At 38.1% G+C, this 21,668-nt stretch overlaps 1 long non-coding RNA gene across 1 annotated transcript; it reads left to right on the forward strand.

Moving 5' to 3' along the window:
* The first annotated feature begins 7,618 nt into the window (after positions 1-7,618).
* On the forward strand, positions 7,619-19,052 carry LOC104149482 (uncharacterized). Its single transcript, XR_695341.2, has 4 exons — positions 7,619-7,683; positions 9,562-9,626; positions 11,114-11,493; positions 18,962-19,052. It is a non-coding gene; the product is annotated as an uncharacterized lncRNA (long non-coding RNA).
* Positions 19,053-21,668: the final 2,616 nt, after the last annotated feature.

Consider the following 21,668-nt stretch of genomic DNA (forward strand, 5'->3'; position numbering starts at 1 on the left):
GTAGAGAGGAATAAGGTATTTCCATCTGGCAGCTTACTATACCTATTTTGGGATGGGAAGAACTGAATTTCCCTGGGGGTCATAGAGAAAGCCTGAATGCCCACGATGTAGACAATGTAAATGAGGTGAGATGAATCCTACGTAGAAATCTGTGGATCAGCACAGTGTTTGCATAAACTTGTATCTGCGTTTTACATTTCTTTTTCTAAACAAGCAAAACAAGAAGTCATTGCTAATATCTTGGAATACTTTCAAGTCAGGCTTCGGGTACAAAGAACACAGTAATGCACATTGCTTTTTCCAGTCCATAAATAGGGAAGAGTACATAAATGTTACTGAACTTTTTGCTGACCCCTGATACTTATGTGTGTTATTTTCTAGCTATCCTGCAAGAGCTTTGGTCCTTTCTGTTAATCAAATGAGAAAGATGTTATGACAAAAACTTCAATGCGTTTCTTTCTCACAGAGGTTTGAGCTGTATTCTCCTGTCCCGTGTTGTTCAGGGTCTCTAGCTGTCCATCTGAAATACAGAAGGAAACAGGAAAGGTAACATGGGTTAAAGTATGTGTTTGTAAACCTCATTCTGTAAATTGGAAATGTAATTTGTACCATCCTATGGGTTTCTCTGAGCTTTGCCAAAATGAGCGTTTTGGTGGAAAGATATAGGAAAAAGTTGAACCCCAATTTAGACGAGGCTGATGCTGAGCTGAACTAATGCCTATCTCTTTGGGAATCCCTGCAGATATCACCTTTCTCATTACAGCCCATTGTCTGAAAAAGTCATTTTTCAGAAACGGCCGAGGCTCAGAAGCTCTTCCTGATTCCAGCTAGCCACCAAACTAACTGTTTTACTGTTTCTAGCTGAGCAGATCACCATGGTGCGTACCTATTGTGTGTATGGATACTGCAATCTGCTGTATGTAGAAATAAAGCCAGGTACCTCCACCGAGCATCTTAACTCAGTACAAAATGCAACAGTCTATTTTCTAGGCTACGCAATCAACGATTATTATTCACTACTGTACTAAAATCTCTCATGAAGTCAATCCAGGCTATTGGAGGGATTGCCTTTCAGTCAGGCCTATCCTTCGTTTATTCATTTGAAGAATAGAGCAGGGCAAGTATTTAGCCCTGTGTTAGAAGTGCTTGTTGAAACCATTGTGAAATTTGGACTAAAACAAATGTTGAAACGTTTAACATAGCATTTATGTATGAAATACAGGGCATGAACCTCTACAATTTTTAATTGCAGAGGCTGGTACAAGAAACTTTTCTGCCTTGTATGGATGTTAGTTATTAGCCCAAGGTTGTTATTTTTTAAAGTTACAGCCAGCTTTACTCTGATGATATAGCCTAGATGAAACTAAAGACACCACCTACACATGCAAAACTGAACATGCAGATAAGTGTTTTCACATTCTTTGCTCATGTGGTCTCTATTTTGTTTAAATGTCTTCCTGTGAAACCTCAGTGGTGGCGTAAGAGGTTACAGTGCCACTGTATTCCCTGGAATCCTTCCTGTAGCCTGAGGAGAGGATATGGTGAAGGAGAGACAGTGTACCCTTGTGAGCTAGCTGTTGCCTTTGGGAATCACATATCAACAAAACAAAAAGACCCTTCCCAAGTTGGAGCTATGTTGAAAATGGGGTACTGGTATTGCTAAAGACACAGTCTCAGAAGAGCTCTGTTTTAACTGAGAAGAAAGCATGTAAAATCTTTTCCAGTAGGTTAAATGTGAAAGCTCTTGGTTTATTATTTAGTGACAGAAGGGTTTCTGTCTGATTTTTCATAAAGAAAGTAGAATTTTAATTTATTTGATCTAGTGCAGCATGACAACTTGTCTGTGAAAGATGACTTTTCTTTAGGCAGTGTGGAAATGGGTATCTCCACTCGTTCTGTAACTGATGTCACTCTGGAGCTTGGAAGATGTTTCTGCCCTCAGAGAGAGGATGCATTATCCTCTGCTTTAACATGGAGATCTAGTACAGAGGAATCCCTAATCTTATTGATGATTTGTTTTTATCTAACATGAACGCATAAAAGCTTTGTTATTCAGGTCACATATTTTATTACAAGATGTGTTACCTCTGTTAGAAGCATTTAATCCTTTGCTGGTTTTAAAAAAATCAAGTTCTGAAACTTGTTATTGGTTTTGTATAATATATATATCATTGATTGTTTTGGTTTGGTTTTTTGTCTTTTTCTCAAAGTTTTGGCCTGCTCTATGAAGGTATTATGGGAAAGGTGTTTTGCTCTGAGGGAAGTTGTAGTAGTAGTAGTAGTAGTAGTAGTAGTAGTAGTAGAGATAAGATATTGCTGTAGATTTATTGCAGGTGTTTATGTTATGTGATGCAATGTCAAAATGCCCAAATACTCTTTCTACTAGTGTTCCACCCCTGCTAGCACCTATGGGCCTCTGCTGTGACATTTATTTTGCCAGTATTTTGTATTGCCTTTCACAGTGCTAGATGGCCAATTTCTGTGGTTTTGTTGCTGCTCGTTTCTGTATGTGTCCTTCCGTTTCTGAATAGTACTTTTTAGACTTGTAATTTGTATTCAAGAACGGATTCTGAATTTAGAAACGAGGGACATGAAATGGAAAGTTGTGCACCTGGGATTTTATATATCACTTTTATTTATTTAGCCTTCACACTCATAAAGGTGAGTGCTTGGAGTCTTTCTGCTTTTAATATGTTTTTGAACTGAGATTAATACATCAAATAAGCGTATTGTAGACGCAATTTAGTATCTTAGGAGAAAGTTCAACATAACGGAATTAGACTTTATAGGTGAAGTCAGTTATATACTTGATTTGTCTGGGGAATCAAAGTGGTGTATGATCATTTCCCTTTCTTAGTAATTTTCTATCAATTTACTACCTGCCTCTCATTTATGATTATTATTCTTAACAATAATGGACTAGGGAATACAAACGCTATGAAGGAAGCAAGTTTAAACAACAAAAGATTTTCCCCCCAGAGTGATTCATCACTGCTGTACTTTAGGGATCACAATCCATTGTCATTTTCTGCATGTTAAAGCAGTTACTGCAACTGATGGCATGCTGTCTTTATAACAGAATCCAAAAGAATTTTAAACCATTCATCTATGTACATATGTTTTAAATTATCCCATGAAATTTAACAGAGGATTGGCAATGTCTCTTTTGAGATTGTAAAGGACTCTTCCGTAACAGTTGCACACAATGCTATTTTGTCCCATGGGTTACACACAACTGAAAGTTGTTGCTGTTAAGGAGCACACAAAAGTACAAGACGTATAGTGTGAATTTGGGGGCTTCGTTTACAGTAGGGTTGTTTTAGGCATTTAGTCAGTGTTTTGATCAGTGAACAGTTGCAGTGACTAGACCAGAAGGGAAACAAGCCATCCCTGTCAGTGGGTACAGCTTGCAACTTTTATGACTGGCTCCACACAAATGAGAGTGACTAAAACCCTCGTTATTTGCCTGTTTCTACTTGCCCTAATTGTCTCCCATCTTACTTTTTCACATCTGAAGCAATTAAATTTCACCATACATATCAAGAAAGGTCAAAAACACAGGGCTGCACAGTTGGACCTGTCATGAGAGACTCGTTGGATTATATTTTTAGACATCTTTTTTCCTCCTGCTTTGCCATCTGGAGGTGCCAATGAGGAATTATCCTTGGAGGAGTTATCCAGAATGGCACCCCAGAGCAGTAATAAGCAAGGGTAGAGTGGTTTATTTTACACTTTGTGGAGGTGAAAAACATGAGAGTCGTCATTACTGATGAGAAAATGCCTTCTGACTCCAAAGAGTCAGAACTGGCACCTCAGCTCTGAACACATTTTGATTTAGAAATCAAAGACTTAAGGCTTGGTAGCCTCTCATCTAAGGACTTTGACCTCCTGGCTATTCTGGGGGGAAAGAGGAGAGAAAGGAGTGGAGAAAGGCTTCATTCTGAATCTCACCTACTCTTTATAAGTTTTCATTAGATTTGAAAAAGGCTACTTCTGAAGCCCCTTATATAGAGCACCTCCCTAGAGTGCTGGTGGCCAAAGTTGAGCTCCCTTCTCTAAGGAAGCCAGAGCAATAATCAGAGGGTATCCCTCTGCCATTTTCCCTCTGCCATTTTTTGTGAAAAACTGTGGTGGTCTTGGCTTTCTCCTGGTACAGGATGGTAACAATCTTTAAATGCTTAAAACCTGCATGGGGCAGGCAAATTATTTCTTGCCCAGCTTTATCTCAAAATCTCACAGCACTGAATCCTTATTTTTATTCCTGAATCACAACAGGCGTAATGGTGAATATTCGCTGCACATCTACTAACAAATATCTATTTCTGCATGTTGTTGTGCACATAACTAAATGTTTTCAGGTTTGCTGTTCTTATTCCTCTGCTATAAATCATATCATATAAGTCAAGTCTGGTTATCATCTGCATGAAAAATAGTTCAGTTTATTATATTGGTAATGTGTGCGTTTATTTATATACATACCTGTTTAATGGATATACTTGTATATATTGTGTCATCTAAGTAACATTTTTAGTATTTTTAAGAAAGAAAATACGTACTACTTTAGGTTCGTTTCTAAACGTGGCCACAACAATCTGCAGTTTATATCCACTTTTTTTCTCCACTGTGCATTGTTAAAATGAAATTAAATTTTTATTTTTAGATTTATATAATAAAAGGAAATAGCAAGTTCTTCTTAAGCATTTCTATTTCCAGAAGTTGAAAAGTTATTCTTTGTGCTATTGATGCTGCTACCGGAAGGCTACTTCTCCCTTTTCTGTTCAGAGAAACACATGACCTTACCCTCCTCTTCTCCTGAGAGCTACATGTGTAAACACACAGAAGATTCTGCTGAACAGGATTCTACTTATTGGGGTTAAATTTTGATTCAGTGTCCAACACTCATAAAGTTCATTGAGTTAGCTGTAGCATTATAGCTTGTCAACATCTAAATGGAGTGTAAGCAATGATACACATTATATAGAAACTGTAATTCGGCTTAAACAATTATTTAATACTGTAAATGTTAGTTATAAACGTAACTTAGATAAAATTTTAGAACCGCTTGTTTTTCATAGTTACAGAACCTAAAACCAACAGTGGTGAGAGGACTGAGAACATCTTATGATGTGGAAGCTCTTACAAGTCTAGAATTGCTCATGAAGGTCTTCTAATGTGATCCATTTTGATGAAGATTGGAAGCTCTTCAGAATTTTAATGTCGGTTTTCATACATGTGCAAGGGTTGAAAGGGTCTTTCCCCAGCAAGTGCCGATCTGTTTTTCTTTCCAGGTGCTATGAGCGCTTCTCTGGCTCTCAGGGACCACACGCATCCCATATTTTCTGATGTCGGTGTGCAAGAAGTTCTATAAAGAAAGAGATGTTTTTGGCAGTTGAATTTCTCATAATTTGGGATTCCGCTTTTGTAACCTTACCTTCTTCACTAGTATTGTATGGGAACCCTGCACTTCAAATCTGTCAGGGAGCGTACCCAAGTTGCATGGTACCAGATGTTTTGAGAACTGGAGAAGATACAGAATAAGGAACTATGCAAGAAAAAGAGTGAAGAAAAGGAATAAGTTTGGGACAACAGAAGAGAATCTCTTTACATGATTACAAAGTAAGTTCTTAGTTTTGTTGGGTTCAGACAGAGGCTAAAGTGTAGGTAGATCTTTAGATTTTTATTATATAAGGACTAATTTGCCAAACTCTGGAGATGCTTACTGAAGGTCTTCCATTCCAGAATGTTTCTAGCCAGTTTCCATTTATTATCAGCACATTTTGAAGTTTGAAGTAATACTGTGCAGGTTTTATTTCTCAATTTCTATTAGTGATTTCTTTGGAGTTATGAGCTTTTTCATTCTCGGTTTTCCAAAACTTCCAACAGATGTCTTGCCAGCAGCAAAGATGATTAAAGGTTTCTGAAGAAGTAGACTGCTGCTGGAAATCTGAAAGGGATCCCACTGCAGTGCCAAAAATCTTTGGAAAATATGTATGGCCCCCTTCTTACTGGAAGTGTGTATAGCCCCTTCTCAAAGAAATCCACAATAGAGCTACTTCACTGCACTTCTGTTTGTATTTTTCTGAACTAGATAGAATAGGCAAGTGAAATTCCTACAGTTAGGATGAGAAGAAGGTGGAGAAGGATGAGCTTAGGACTAAGTCTTGGAAAAGCGACGGATAGCATCTACAGATATGCCAGAAGATTGCATCTAAGCCACTGCCTGGATGTATTTCCGCAGTTTCTCTTTCAGTCATTCTAGCTGGTCTCGCACTTTTCAGAATACTGCTCTTGACTATTTCCATCTGGCTCAGAGTTTTCAAAAATTCTTCCTAATGCAGACTTCATCATTATAATTCATTTCCTTGCCACCTTGAAATTAAATTAATGCAATGCACTCCGCTTCGTATATGAAGCATTGTTTGATTCATTTTCGTCATCAAAGTGACTGCTGAGCTGCAACTGAAAAGTTCAGACATTACGCTCATGTATGAATAAGCAAAAGGGTTAGTGTATTTTCAGGCACAGTATGTTTTTGATGACAAAATATCTGTGCTTTAGTTCATTGAAAAGAATTAGTCCAGTTTTAAACGGGTTATATGATGTAGTGCCTGGCACTGTGAGGAAGTGGATTCAACCCAGGAGATCGTTTCCTGTCCTAGATTTACCTCTCCAGTGTGGTAAACTATACAAATAGAACAGTCAATTTTTTGAGCTTAAGTATTCAGATATTTTCTCCTTATCCTCTTGCTTAAAGCAGTGGAAGCGTCTTCACCAGTATCCAAGGGTTTATGACCTTTCAGGACCTCTTTTTCTTGTTTTCTACAGAATATCTTAGAATTGCAGAATTTTTTAAACTTACTAAATGTTTTTTCCTATTGATGGCAGAGAAGCGTAACAACTACAAGCATTTGATTGTCATCCAGGCATTGGGAATGCTGAATTGGTAAAACTGCAAAGCCAGATGATGATTTGCTGAACTTTTTCTGAACTTTTTTCCCTTGAAGAGCCAAGTTCAATTATTGCCTCAAACCTGTGAAGCTCAGAAGAAGACAGGAAAAAAGGTGGGGGAAAATACAAGAGCACTGGCATGCATGCTCTTGGGCAAAAGTCTATTTTGAAAGGATGCTACCTGAGCATCATATGGAAAAAGAAATTTGTGTTCTTTTCTCCTTTAGGTCTGATCCTACTCTGATTGGAAGTCAAAGGCATTTCTTGTAATTCTGAGACGATACCTGAGATTTTATTCATCTTGAGGTGCTTTTTCCTTTTAATTTTTCGTTATACATCTTTCCTAAAGTGATCTTTAGGAATCAGCATGTAAAATGCTTCTTCCCTCTATTCCTATGATTGTCTAGCATGTAGCGATCACTTAACTTCTCAAAATATCCTTGGAAAGATAAAGAGAAATGGTGGTTTTGTTACCAATATTTTGCTGACAGTAAGCTAATACTCTTTAAGGAGACGTATTTTGACCACATTCTCTATTCAAGTGGCTTACAGAACTATGCTGAAACAATTATCTAACATTACAAGATGATGAAGAGGAACTTAAAAATATCCCAGCGCGAGCCACATAAGCAGCTGAATGCTTCTTTTTCTTTTCTTTTCCAGATAAGTCTTAGTTAAAGACAGCTTTACCTTACTGCTCAGGAATGCTCTGTTTGAAGCAGACCCAGCTAATCCGTGAGTCATTATGGAACAATTTACACGCCACACTCATTCCATACCACAATTTGAGTGTTTGTTTCTTTCAAATGGCTCCTATACCGTCCTAATGACACAGATATAGTAGATTTTTTTTTTTTAATGGTCAGATTTTATCTGTCCAGTGCAAATCAGCTTAAATTAAATCTTATGTTGAATCACTCATAAAGTGAGCAACCTTTATAAGCTTACCTGAAAAAAATGTACTCGCAAGTGTTTTTCATCACAGGGCTGCAAAAAATTTAGGACTGAATGTCCCAAACCCTGCAGTTTTCAGTATATTAATATTTAAATTGAGCCAATTGCAATGGAACTCACTGCTGTTGGGATCTATTGCAATGAGAACTATAGGCTTTTGATTGCATACTAAGTCTAGCCTGGCCAGAAATTTTCAAAGCTTCTATACTTTTTCCAAGATGCAGATATTACAGTATTTAGTGATGTTTCTGTTGGAATTGAATTTGAAAATCTTTGACTGCCACACATTCATTTTATTTAATTGAAAACAAGTTTATTTTTCCCTGGGCTGAATTGGAACCAAAAAGATTTGGCCTTTGGTATTTGCTACCAAAATCTTTTACAGGTAGTTTAATGGCAACATTGTGATAGAGCCAAGCTTGTCTTTAACATTTCTTCCTGCGATTTCATAGAGTTGGGGCCAGACCTTCAATTGCAGGACTCTGCTGAATCGAAGCAATTAGCAGCAGCTGAAGATCTGGACTCTAGTCAAAAATAAATCCTAGGATTTTTGTCCTAGTGTAGATATCGTTTTGCTTAGATCTGAGGAGATGCAAGAAGTGCGTGCGAATGATTGTAGCAGCACTTGCTCTTTGAACTACCTCTCTACTTACAGCAACTACTAATAGCTTTAACTCATTGTGAAACCCACAGCATTAAAACATGGTCCTTGACTGAGGTGACTTACACCCCAAAGCATGATGAGAAGGGGGATGTAGGGGTGCCAAGGAAACAATGCGGCAGTTTTAGCTGTTGTTAGCTGAATTCTGAAAGAGGAAAAAAGATGTAAATATGCATAAGCTATTATCAGTAGTTCCTCAAATGTGCGAAAAGTTGCAGGATGGTAGGTAGAAAAGCTATGTTCCAGCAGGACATGTATATTCTTTTGTATGAGGAAATAAATGCTGGCTCCCATAATCCTGTTACTCAGTTACCAAGTCTAATGTTGGTTCTGGTACTGAGCTACTTCAGAGAACTATCTATTCGCCTTAGGTTTTTTATCTGCAAATGGAGGCTAGCATTTGTTCTAAAACACTCTGAGATGTCTAGATAAAGAGAAGTGTAAAAGTGAAAATTGTAATAATGGTAAAAATAACAGTCATCATCATTTTTAAGAAGGAAAGCTGGGTTAATTATTCACCATGACAAAAGTACTTGCTGAAAGCAACCCAGAGTTTGAGGCGGGCAGGCAGCATGGGAAATTTTTAGTCAAACAGTTGTAGCTTTGCAATGTTGCAAGTAATTGAAAGCAAGGTCTTACGGTGAAAAGTCTCAAGGAAATGTAAAAATAAAAACTATCCCTACCTATAACGTCACTTTGTTTCTATAGTTTTTTTGGTTTTCATTATCTTTTTCATTGTCTTAATATTGTTATGTTGAGGGGGAAATAAGATTTTGGATCTAGTTTAAGTTTCAGTTGCTTGAATGATACTTGCACTTTGCATATGTGAGTGTTTGCAACAATGAATATAGGGAAGAATGAATGCAATTAAAGCTAAGATAATACATATGTTGTAGCTTGTGCCCATGTTTTCTGGCTACTCTCCCAATGCTATGATTGAAAGCCCTGGTCCAAGTTCCACTGAAATAATTAAAACATTTTTTCATTAACTTCTTCAGGGTTGGACCACATCTACCGTTGAATTCAACTGCGCTTTCAGTTAGGGCCCAAACTAACTACTGAAGTAAGTGACAAACTCTTACTGCCTTTAGCAAAAATATGCCATGGCATAGTGTATGCTATGAGATGTTAAATGTCTTAAAAACTGAAGCATCTCTGTTCTGCTGGGCTCTGCAATGGCATCCAAAAGGGTCGCAAGATCCCAGTCTGATTGCATTCCTCACATTGGTATGATGATGGACTCCGCGCGTATTGTTTCCAACCTTATTGCAGTCATACCACGCAAGTGTATTAATGCTGTGCCAATTTATGTTCTTGAGAAATTTTTGTCACGAGAATATAGATTTTTTCCACGCTCTGCATTGTTTTTCCTGAGTTAATAACCCACTTGGGGCCAAATTTGGGAAGTTTAGCCCAAGAACTTTAGTTTGTTGTCTCGTTTGCCTATTTTTATTTTCTATTTCATGTTTACAGTCAAAGATGGCAAATGAATTAGTGGACAGGATAGTCTCAGACTGTTAACATACGATAGCACTTCTGCTTTGTGTTCTCTCTTGTCCTGGGAAAAGTCGTCTTGTTCTCTGATTCAGTCTTCCCCTGCGCTGTAAAAGGAGAACAGTAATGCCTTTGTACTGCCCTAGCCAAAGTGTTTTCAGCAACACATTGAACCAGACAGTGAATCTGTTATTCCCACTGATGAGCAATTTCTTGCATGAATACCTTTGTTGCAGTCAGTGAAATTACTGGTTTGGGTAGGGGTTCAAAACCTATCCCTGAGTCATCTCCAGTTTCTGGTGAACAGTGAGGTGAACGCTTATGAGGAATATAAGAGAATTTAGGCCATGTAACTCTTCCTAATATCAGTGGAAACAAATGTCTAAACCCTCACACTTCAGTTTTTGGAATACTTTACATTTTGACAGCCTGACAACTTTCTAACGTTATCATGTTACAGCTATTAGTTCAAATCCCCTAGACCCCTACTCAATCTTTATGCAGGCAAATCTCTTTAGAGCTTTAAGAGTGGAATGTACTTCAGTAAGGTCTGGACTGTTACATAAAAAGGAGAGCAAGGAAGTAATAGGCAATTTACTTAATGAAAGGTAAAGTCGAGAGTGGCATGGTTTACAGCAGAATTTTACCAGAGGCAAACTAGTATTTGTGCTTACAATGAGAGTTTTAACCATAAGCCATAAAACTTTGACCCATTAGTGTGAAAATCTAAAAGTTGCTACGTGATTGTTGTTTGGTTACTTGTCTTTGGTGGGTACTCAAATGAAAGGACAGGCTGGTACATGAGGCTTCATCTTCTGTAACTGCCAGAGGAAAAAACAGTCACAAAGGCATATTTTCTGTTATTTGTTTATACGTGGATCATTTGCTATGGTGTTCACTCACAAGACTAATTTAAGCATCAGGTTACATCCCACAGTTCAGCAATTTCCCGTTTTGAATATCTGAAGAACTTTTGAAGTAATGCTGTCTGGATCTGTAATTTTGCATTACAAAAATTTTACATTAAAAAAATGTAATTCATTCATTTTTTTCTAGATCTCCTTTTTCTGTCACTTCTGTCTGTGACAATTTTGGAAACCTGCCTCCACCCGAGCAATTTGCCCAAGCCCTACCACCGATCCGCTCTTCAGGCTCAGCGTAGCTGAAAACGATGGTGAGTGACAAACTGTGCTCCTCTTCTCAGTAAAGCGTGTGAACTAGCGTTATGACAGCCCCGAGTACCGCGCATGGCAGTTGTGGAAGAATACCTTTAACAAACTTCAGGAGTATTCACTGCCTGTCCTGAAATGTTTTAATGCTTGCAGACTGTAGTCTGTAGTCTGGCATGGCAGCGCTGGCATCTTACCTTCCACATGCCTGTTCCTGCAGCGTAATTCCTAACCGTGGTGCAAAGTATGCAGAAGGGATGCCGTCATGTAAGTCATGAGTAATTGCACAGGATACCTTTGTTTCTGTGCATTTCACTGGTATAAGTTACTGCTTAGTTTATATTAATAATTTTATATGCAGCGAACACTATTTAATCAGTTCTGTCCATTCTGTGTATGTCATGTTTGGCTGCTGTAATACTGCTATATTATATGTCACAAAAGTTGCACTTTATTTGGTGCTATCCATTCTTTATTAGTATTGTTTGATTTATTTATTAAGTGCTGGCAGTGTACTCAGCAGGACCAGATTTTTATAGCCTGTCAGAGTTGATACAAGTTTACCTTCTAAAGTTTGCCCGTCCTCTCTTTGAAAATGTTGAATGTTTTTATGGGTGTATTTTTGCGGGTGTGGTATATGATGTTTGAGAAGTTTTTTGAGTAGATTTAACTGTGTTGCTGCATAATTAATAATCCGTAGGCTAACAAACTCTAGAGGTAATGGTTTGGGAGAGAAATCCAAAAGCTAAAGTTGTTGTTATGTTTGACTACAGTTTAGCTCCTACAGAGCTACTAAGTTCTGCATGTGTGTGTCTGTAAACATGTGCATGCTTGTGTTATACTGTAAGGGATATATGCAGATCACTTCTTTGGTTTTAGCTGATCTAACTCCTCTGTCAGATACATGCGATCTTTGTGAAAGCTGCCCAGTTGGTGAGCTTGCTGCAGCCTTATTCCTCTGAAAATCAAAACTATGAGACATCCATTTTTATGCGTATTCCATGCTTTTTTAGAGTAAATTGTGCAGGAGAATTCCACCATTAATGGTGTGGAACCTCATTAATGATTTAGGCCAGAAGCATCTTAAATTGTGCTTGCATTCTTCGGGATAATTTAAAGCACTTGTACAAGCTGTTACCATTTGAATATGTCCCTAAAGCATACAATAAATGCATTAACAGATTTTGGCCCCGAAGACTTTAAAGAAAAGGAGGGGCTGTGGGGAGAAAACAACAACCCCTAAACCATGAAGCGATAATGAAAAGTAGACTAGCCAACTTAGTGATATTTCCTTTAGGAGACTCAGGAAACTGCTTTTGGCCCTTATTTTTTACAAAGCACTACCTCTAATCTCAGAGTTTTTTTTACTGCAGTATAATATTCCAGTTTTGTTTCTCTCCACTGCTTTTGGTTTGTGTGTGTGTGGGTTTTTTTTCCTGCTAGTGTGTGTTATCTAAAGGAAGGACAGCTCTCTCCTTCTATAGGTGAAGTCTGAACAGGCAAAAGATGTGTGTAGTCTTTCTTCTATGAAAAGGAAGACATCTGGAAGACAGGTTTTAACTAGCATTGGTTACATCCTTTGACTTTCCCTTTTACATGGTAAATTTGAATGTTATGTGAAGATTCATACTCTGTCACTAGAACTAACACTGATCAGTTTAGCTTCTAGTTTTTAACAGTTTCTTGCTAGCGTTTATATCTCAGATTGCTACTCATAATTTCCAAACCATTTCTTCTCTGAAGACAGTTTACAGGTCTTTTTCTTTGTTTGTATATAAACCATGTGTGCTGAGATGGAACAGGCAATAGAGGAGCTCTCTTCCACTGGTCAAGAGCTGGATCTCACCTTGAACTTCATTGACCTGGAAATTTATCCAAATAAGTTATTGGAAAATTATCCAAATTATGGATCAGTGAGCAGTGCAAATGGATTCTGGATGAATTTAGGGAGCTTGTGTCAGGGTAAAGCAGACTAAGAGGATCCTAAGGAAATGCCTGAAAATGGAAGAAGATCTGATTTTGATCCCTGAAATGAAGCCTAGGAAAAAAATTCAATTTAAGTTGCACTTTTTCCAGTTCTATTTAAAAACTTCTATTAAGGTTTTCAAGACTTAGCCTGACACATTTTAGTGAAAATTCTTTGATGAAAAAATACATTTTTTTCCTCAGAAAAGGCATGGAGAAAATTTAAAACATTGAGTGACAGTCACAAAGCAAAGACTTTTCTTTCAGAAATAAAGCTCCAAGTCCCCAAAACATGTGAGCACTTCTATTTCTGTAGGCACGGGAGGAATTCTATCCTGTATATAAAAATACATAAGCACATGCTTAACTTTTAGCAGGTATTAAGTCCCATCCATTACATTAGGACTTAAGCATATACTTACATCTTTGGGAAGCGGGGTCTGCATCATGTTAACTTCCAAGCTGAAAGTTTCATAAGGTGTTGAAGGTGGTCCAACATTCACTGACCAACGGTACTGAATGCTTCCAATAGAGCAAGCCAGATAAAGGCCTAGTTTAATGGGATTCTGAATTACAATAAGTAAATTATAACAAACCCTGTTGACAGAAGCCTCTGGGCCGGGTCCAGGCCTGAAGCCAGACTGAAATTTCTCGTATAGCAGGTAATCAGTAAGATGAGAAACCAGCTGCAATGGAAGGGCCTCTTTTATGAAAAAAAGAAGGTACTCTGGGAGCCGGTTCTTGTCCTGGTAACCTTTTGCAGTAACACGGGGACAACGGGTGCTCCTCCTTATCTGGACTTCAAAGGTTTTTAACAAATTAGGGAGGGAACCAACTACATTATTGGAGGTCCCCCTATTGGTCATATGTGTGAAAAACGGGTCAGTAGGTTTACCTGTTAATTTTCCAAGCACTTCAGGGTAAGCAAAGCCCATAAGTAGTCTGAAATGAAGGCTGATTGGGTATAGCAGGACAAGGATTACCAGACTAACATTATCGCCGTTGTAGCTTTTAAACTGAGGAGTATGATGACATTTTAAGACCATCTGGGATTTTTATTTTCATGATAGACTCTACAATGACCTGGTTTTATTTAAAACATTGAAGCTGGTGTTTCCTTGTCCCTTGTAATAACATTTGTAAAGAAGTTGTCTCTAGGGCCCGGTGCAGATTTTCACAAATAGCACAACATAGTTGCCAGATTGATTGATGCGCATAGGTGATCATATTTGTCAGTCTGCTCTTTACCCTTTCTGTTTATGTTTATTTCTGTTTCTTCCTGAATAAAAAGAAGAATGGAGTTATTTCCAATATCATACCAGAAGCGTCTGAATACAGCAGAAGGTTTTAGAATAGATTTTGTGTAACCCAAGTCAGTTTTGTGAGACGTGATGATTTATGGTTTATACCTAGGCTGATGTGACATGGTAAGTATTCCTGACAATATTAAGCAACAAATAACTGTTGAGATGTTTTTCCATTTACTTATTTGGAGCTGATCCCTGGTGACATATGGCGATGACTTTCTTTACAAGGTCTAGAGTATGGAGCTCATTGTGCCTCTTTGCAAAAGGTGGCATTCCTTAGTTCTTGCTGCTCATCTGACACCTACAGCGGCCAGTCACGATGGTGGCTCTGAGGTTACTTACGGCCTCTCTAAAGTGGGCATGTCTGCGCTGCCCTAGAGATGAATTAAGGGCTTGCAAAGCCGAGCTCCACCATGGAGTGAGTGCCTTCAGAGGCTCTTCTTCGGGAAATAACACAGACACTGTCGGTGTGCTCTCCAGCGCTAAGTCTATCGAAGCAAACAAAGGGTGAAAAGGATTATGTGGAAGAGGCAGAATTCTCTCTCATTCTACAGAACTAACCTTTTCAAAACAACCTGCAGTACGCCTTTCTCCATTTCAGCTCCCTTTCCTTCCCTTGCCTTCCTTCACATATTAATTGGGGATTATTGCAAAAGGGTTGTAGTGGGGATCATTTCACTTAGTTCAGCTTTTAGTTTTAAAATTAGTAATACAGCTTAAGTTAGTCATTAAGAGAAATGAACTCCACTGGAGGGACAAATCATCTACGCCTGCATGTATCTTCCGTGTTCTCTGTCCATTGAACCAAATGACAAGCTTAGATGATGTTATGCCTGCTTTTTCAACACCTAAAATTTGCTGAAATGAATCCTAGTCTTTATAGAATCTTTCCCATTGGATGCAGTGGTAATGTTAATTCTAGCATTTTTGTTTGAACTTTGAGGTTTTGATTTTGAAAGTGTAGCATTCTTTCGATGAAGAATTTTAGAAATGAATTTCTTAGCTTTTAGGGATAAGCGAAAAATTAGTGGTTAACACTGCTTGCTTACTAAGGAAGAAAAAACCCCCTGAAAATTAGTCAGGAAATTCCCTTCTCTTTCATGGCTTTTTGGTTTCTGATCTCCGTATAAAATCTGATGATTTGTTATGAGCCAGTGTAGAGGAGGAATTAAGGTCTAAAAATGTGGACCCTTTTCTACAGCAAATAATTGTTGGGAGCTGGAATTTCTAGTTTCCTTTCTGGGACTGGAGAAGAGTATAATGATGTATATAGATGTAAAATATAGATGTATATAGATAAAAAGAAGCATGGCAGTCACTGCCCATGTCAGAAACATGGGGTCTGCTTACAGTCCTGCTAGTTTCCCTTGCAGCCTGTCAGCTGCTTCCTTAATAAAATTGGGTGACTGCTATTTGTATACCTCTAACGTACAAGAATGGTTGAAATTGTTTCCTCTGTAATGAATGTGTGACAGAAAATAAACTTTTTAACCAAATGAAATATCCATTGGGAGTGTCTGCCTTCTGTGAAAAAGTTTAATCTGTGTACACACACACACGCACCCCACATCCTAGCCGGGTTTTTTTATGAGAGCTTTCTTCCATAGTAATGTAAGTAGAGTTAGTAGAAAGGATTGGCATACAGCTCAGGGTCATCTGCTCCCAGATGGAGAGACCGATCTGAGACGGGAGGGAGTAGTGGCACCTTTGGCTGCACATGCTGCAGGAAGGTGTTTCTGCAGCTCGCCCGGGATGCCCAGCGCAGCCCAGTGACTGCCTCTGGTGGTCGATGGGCTCGGGGCCACAGGGAGCTGCAGCTTGCCCCTAGCGAGCTGTCTAGTAAAACATTCTAGCAGCTAGTGTCTAAGAAGCAGCTCTACTGAATATGTGCTTTAAGCCTAAACTGCTGTATTCTAATTTGGGTTTTTCTAAAATCTAATTGATTGGGTTTTTCTAAAATCTAATAGATTTTCAGGCAGACCCTTAAGAGCGTGTTACTCATCTTGGCCTCCAAAGGTAATGTTTTCTTCAGAGCACAGAAGTGCTCTATCTCTTTGAAAAGCAGTTGGGGCAGGGAGGTGGACTAACTCTGGACAAAACTGTTAATTTCTCAGTATTTTCACTGATCTGTCCAGAACATTTGAGCCTAAGGAAAATAACTGGCATGGAACATATCAGGGTAAAATATCCTTTTTGAAAAACTCATGAGCAACTGAAAAGAGGGGCAGATGAAGAGAATTCTTTGGCAACCATAACTATAGATACAGCTACCACTTAAAACACAAATGTTTCAAAACTGTTTTAAGTGCTTATATCACAGAGATTACCATATCATCACAGGCTGTCATTTGTCCTCTTATCAATGCAATGTGAAATCCCCATGAACGTAAATAGAGATTAATCTTCAAGATACTTGACATACCAGATCTGTAGAGTACTTGTGCAGTACTGTCAGAAAGCACATTCTTTACAGCCACCATATGGCCTCACGGATGCTTGTAAATGGCTTTAAGGTCAATGTCCAGCTCCAAGCATTCTGCAGTTGCAAACATTTCAGCGCTCGGTGAGCGATGGATTTGTCTCCATTATGTTTTGAATAACGCTCCCTTACGCAGGAAGCAATAATCCCAGAGTAATTTTCTACTACTATTACTAACGTTCTAATAGGAGCTCGTACATGATAATTAGGCATCTCAAATATATTGGGGAGTGTAGTTTTTCTAGCCAACTTCCCCCCCCCCCCCCGCTTTGGTAACTCCTGACAATATTTTATTGCTTAAAAAGAACAGTTTTAAAAACCAAATCCTTTGTGATTAGTAATGTATGACTAAAGGCATTTTGAGCATTAAACACCTCTGTATGTGAAATCCCTGGAGTTTCACTACAGTACTGCCCTAAATTTACAATGAAATTACAGAGCTGGTAGAAAAATCATAACTGCATAGAAGAAAGCTAATACAGTTCTTTACATGTCTGTTTAATAAAGAATCCTTCAGTTCTCAGTTTTTTTGAAAAAAATGTAAAGGTTCATTAAACTTGGTACATGCTACATTTATTGAAGAAAAACATGCAGTCAATACCCAAGGCCTTTAGCTGCAGTGTATTCAGAAAGCAAAATAATTAAATTGATATTGTTCCCTTTTTTGACAGGGTTTCCCGTGGGAAGGAATGTTTCTTGGCTACACCAGTAATGGCTCTCTATCTATGCAAAGAGCTATTACGTTAAATTAAAACCTCTCTGCTTATCAAACAGCCAAAACTAATAAACAAGACTATGGCATTAAAAGTAAACTGCTACTGGACTATTCCTATTACTTCCTGTATCAAAGTGTTATTTATAATTCCATCTAGACAGAGCGTCTGCTCCTTAGGGAACGCTGAAACATAGTATTGACACAAGAGCTCTTTAATATTTGGACACAGGAATGAAATTGCTTTGCAGTCATTGTGGTTGGAAACAGTTTCTACTAGGACAACAACCACCACAAAATCCTTTCAGAAGTTTTTAAGAAGTGGATTATTAAATGAAATGTCTAAAGTATTGTTTATAGCAACTAATGCTAAATGGATGGCAGTAATGTTGCTAAAAAGCAAAGGAGTTGAAAAAGAAACACATGAACAATATTTGTCCTTGTGATTTTGTCATTTATTTATTCATTTATTTTGACAATAATCAAAAATTACTTTTTGGTAGCTAAGATTTTTAGCTGCACTAGAAACTTGGTATATCCTTCAGTATAGTATTTTGTTCGGTGTACACTGGACTCTAATTATGAATGTATAAGGAGATTTATCAAGTGGGTGTACTGATACTGTATGGAGCCTATATAGTACATGCAAATATGAGGTAAGTTTAAAATTAATGCAAACAGTTGAAAGGAATTTTCTGAAGAAGTAGACCAAAATTTACATTTGTAACAACTTTAAAGCATCAAAGTCATGTATTTAAAAAACTCCTGCCATTTACTTAAAGGAATTTCTCTGTGAGGCTACCAAACAGCCCAGTATTTGAATATGCCTGTATTCAGTACAGCCATGCCTAAGAAAAACAAGGAAAAGAAAATTTCGTACATCAACCACTGCCAGCCAGTAATGACCAGTGGAATTCAGCTAACGTAGACAATTTAATTTTAATGCCTAGCGGGAATTTGATTAAAGCAATTAAGGGAAAATTCTGCACATAGTGCAAATCATGCATATGTCTCTTGCATTTTGTTTTTGTTTTAAGAGCCTTCAGCATTCTTGGCCTCTGAAAACATATGTAGTAAGTCTTCTGAAAACTTTGAAGTGGGGAAATAACTTTGTTCACATAATAGTGACATTGAAGGCAGTGGGGCTACTTGCAAAAGGGAAATTATGTATGTGTTTGAGTGTTTGCAGAATCATATGCTAAGTACTGGGAAGAGAGAGTTCTTCCGTAGTCTGCGTAAACCTTAACCCTAAATACACCCTTTCCTCTCCAGCAAAGCTCCTAAGCGATGATCAGCCCCGAGAGACGGGAAAATTTGGAGGTGCGGTTGCAGGCACTTGGTTCAGTGTGAAGCAGACTCCAGGCACCAGGCAAGTTCAGCGATTCCTTAGAAACAGACTGCTTGGAGTGTCTGATTGTTATTACAATATAGGTGGAAATTAAGGGGAATAAACCTCTCATAAACGTATATGGAATTGCAGCCATGACTATGACATCACCGGCAGCCAATCGGGGAACTAACTCCATTTTGGTCCATCAACTTCTATAGCCATTTAAAATTTTTTATTATTCTACCACATGAATCTGGACTGCAGCCACTCACCATAAGACAGACTGGACTAATAAATCTTTGGCACATAGAACAACCATGTTTAATATAAAACAACCCATACACTATTTTAATATGATTTATAAAACAGAACATGAAGCTACCTACATGATCTTTTCTAGCTGCAGCACATACTGTTATTTATCGCACGTTTAATTAGTAACAGCAATTCAGTCATGTTACCTGACCTTAAGGTGCCATAAAATGTGAGTCGTTATGATTACCTGATCCAACATATTTCACATGATAAAAATGTCAAGTTCAGAAAAACCCACCAGTTTGGCTTTCCGTGAAATCTAATTATAAACAGCAATGTTTAAAACAAAAAAAAAAAAAAAGGTTAACAGTTTAAACAATCAAGGCAGTTACTCATTTTGTAAGTGTTTATTTTGATTGAAATGATAGCCGAAAAGACACTGAGCAGCCTGGTACACGCTGAGTAACGCGGTTTCATCTCGGCCACCTCCGTTTAGGTTGTTTGGCCTGAGCTCAGAGAGCTGGCTGGGCACCTGGAGAAACAGATCTCGGCACCATGGGAAGCATACGTCCCTCTCCCGCTACAGCCTCTGTCTCCAGCGCGTATTTATCTATAACGGAGAAGAAAAGTCAGCGAATCTATTCTTGAGAATAGGCTCAGCCCTTAACTCTTAACATGTGGCTCCCCAGATCATGGTGCTTGGAAATGAACTGTTAAAGTGTAGATGTTAAGTTTGAGGCTGGCATTAGATGTGGCGCTCTTCACCATATTACGACAGGCCTTGTTGATAGCTGGATAAATTCGCAGGGTGAAGTCTTGGTCCATTGCAGGTAAAATTCTTGCTGGTATCGTGGGTTTAGGAATTTGTCCCAGACTAACCAATTATGAATGTTTTCCTGTGCCTTGCACCTTTATCTTGCTCCAAAAGTGTATTTCAGTCAAGGTCAAAAGGCTCATGGGCTGAGGGAAAGCAAGGAAGGAGCCTCCTCTTGTGGGAAACTGTCCTACACTGCCAATGAAAATAATAACAACAGCAGCAACGATAATGATAATTTCTATAATCACAGTAGCGGCTGGGAGCCTTAGCAGGAAACTTGGATGATACTCTGGCAGGTCTTGTGCAAACAAAATGAAAAGATAAACATTGTCCCCAAGAACTGTTGATTTAAGGCATGTGGTACAGTGCCTTGGAATTAAGATGAGAAATGCGTCTTAATATATGCATTTTATGTCTCTTAATTAAAAAAGTAAAGATTTGATTTTGCTGCCTAAGTTGTATAAAATTGAAAAGAATGAATTTACCTTGACATGTTAATCACCGAATTTGACACTTGTATTAATTGTATGATTATAAATCAATGTATTATTCCTCAGGAGAGAAATCATGCGTAAATATGGTTTTTATATATTATAACATGTTATACATTATGTCTCTAAGTATGCTCTAACATACAGTTAATACTTTCTGTAGTACACTAGACCTTCTTACTCCTCCTTTTTTGTGGGATAACAGATGAACCGAGATGACCTCACCCTACAGCTTTCCTCCTTTGGAAAAATGAAGCTGTCAACAACATAGGGAAAGACTCGTAACCACAGGAAACAAAATATTCACAGGAGCTGGACTAAGACTATGGAACTTGCTGCCAGTTAAAATAAGAATGACCAGCACATTTGCCACACTAAAATCTCAATGCAAAACCGATTATTCAACCTAGCTTTCCCATGATAATCCTTTCAAACCTTCCGCATCCTCAGACTAAATGCTTTTGTGTATGTGAGTATAAAAAGCTCAGAAATGTTCAGAGGTTGGAAAAGATTGCAAGTTCATACATAATTTCCTTGGAAAATGGCTAGACGTATCAGTGACAGTCTGATGCAATCCTAGATGCATAGACATTGAGTTACTTAAAAAAGAAAAATAAAGCAAATAATCTCTACCTGGCTGTAGGAGTGGCAGCATTTTCGTTCAAAAATCCATTTAAGATATCATAAGCCACATACAATGCATTGATATTTATAATTATTTGTTATTAACTCTCCATGAAATATCAACCAAATCGTTCACCGGGGAACAGTATTATTTGTAATGACCTACGATATCATATGTTCTTCCCAAAAAATGCTGTATAATGAAGCATCCAAATATAAAATTAGGTGCCTGCAGTTTGTGCACTTCTATACCTTTATTTTTTGTAGCCTCTTGTATAGTTGTGGCCAAGACCCCGCAGTACTAATTACAGAATTTTAAACTATAGTAACTTAACTGATCATTACAGAGCCTTTATTGACCAACAGCAATATTTTCATGCCTTTACATTTTGCACCTCATGCCAATCTTTACTAAAATTCCCCGAAGCAATTGAGTTATAATAAAGACGGCCATTCAAAAAA

This window comes from Struthio camelus, chromosome 4 (genome assembly GCF_040807025.1).
Source record: "Struthio camelus isolate bStrCam1 chromosome 4, bStrCam1.hap1, whole genome shotgun sequence".
NCBI lineage: Eukaryota > Metazoa > Chordata > Aves > Struthioniformes > Struthionidae > Struthio > Struthio camelus.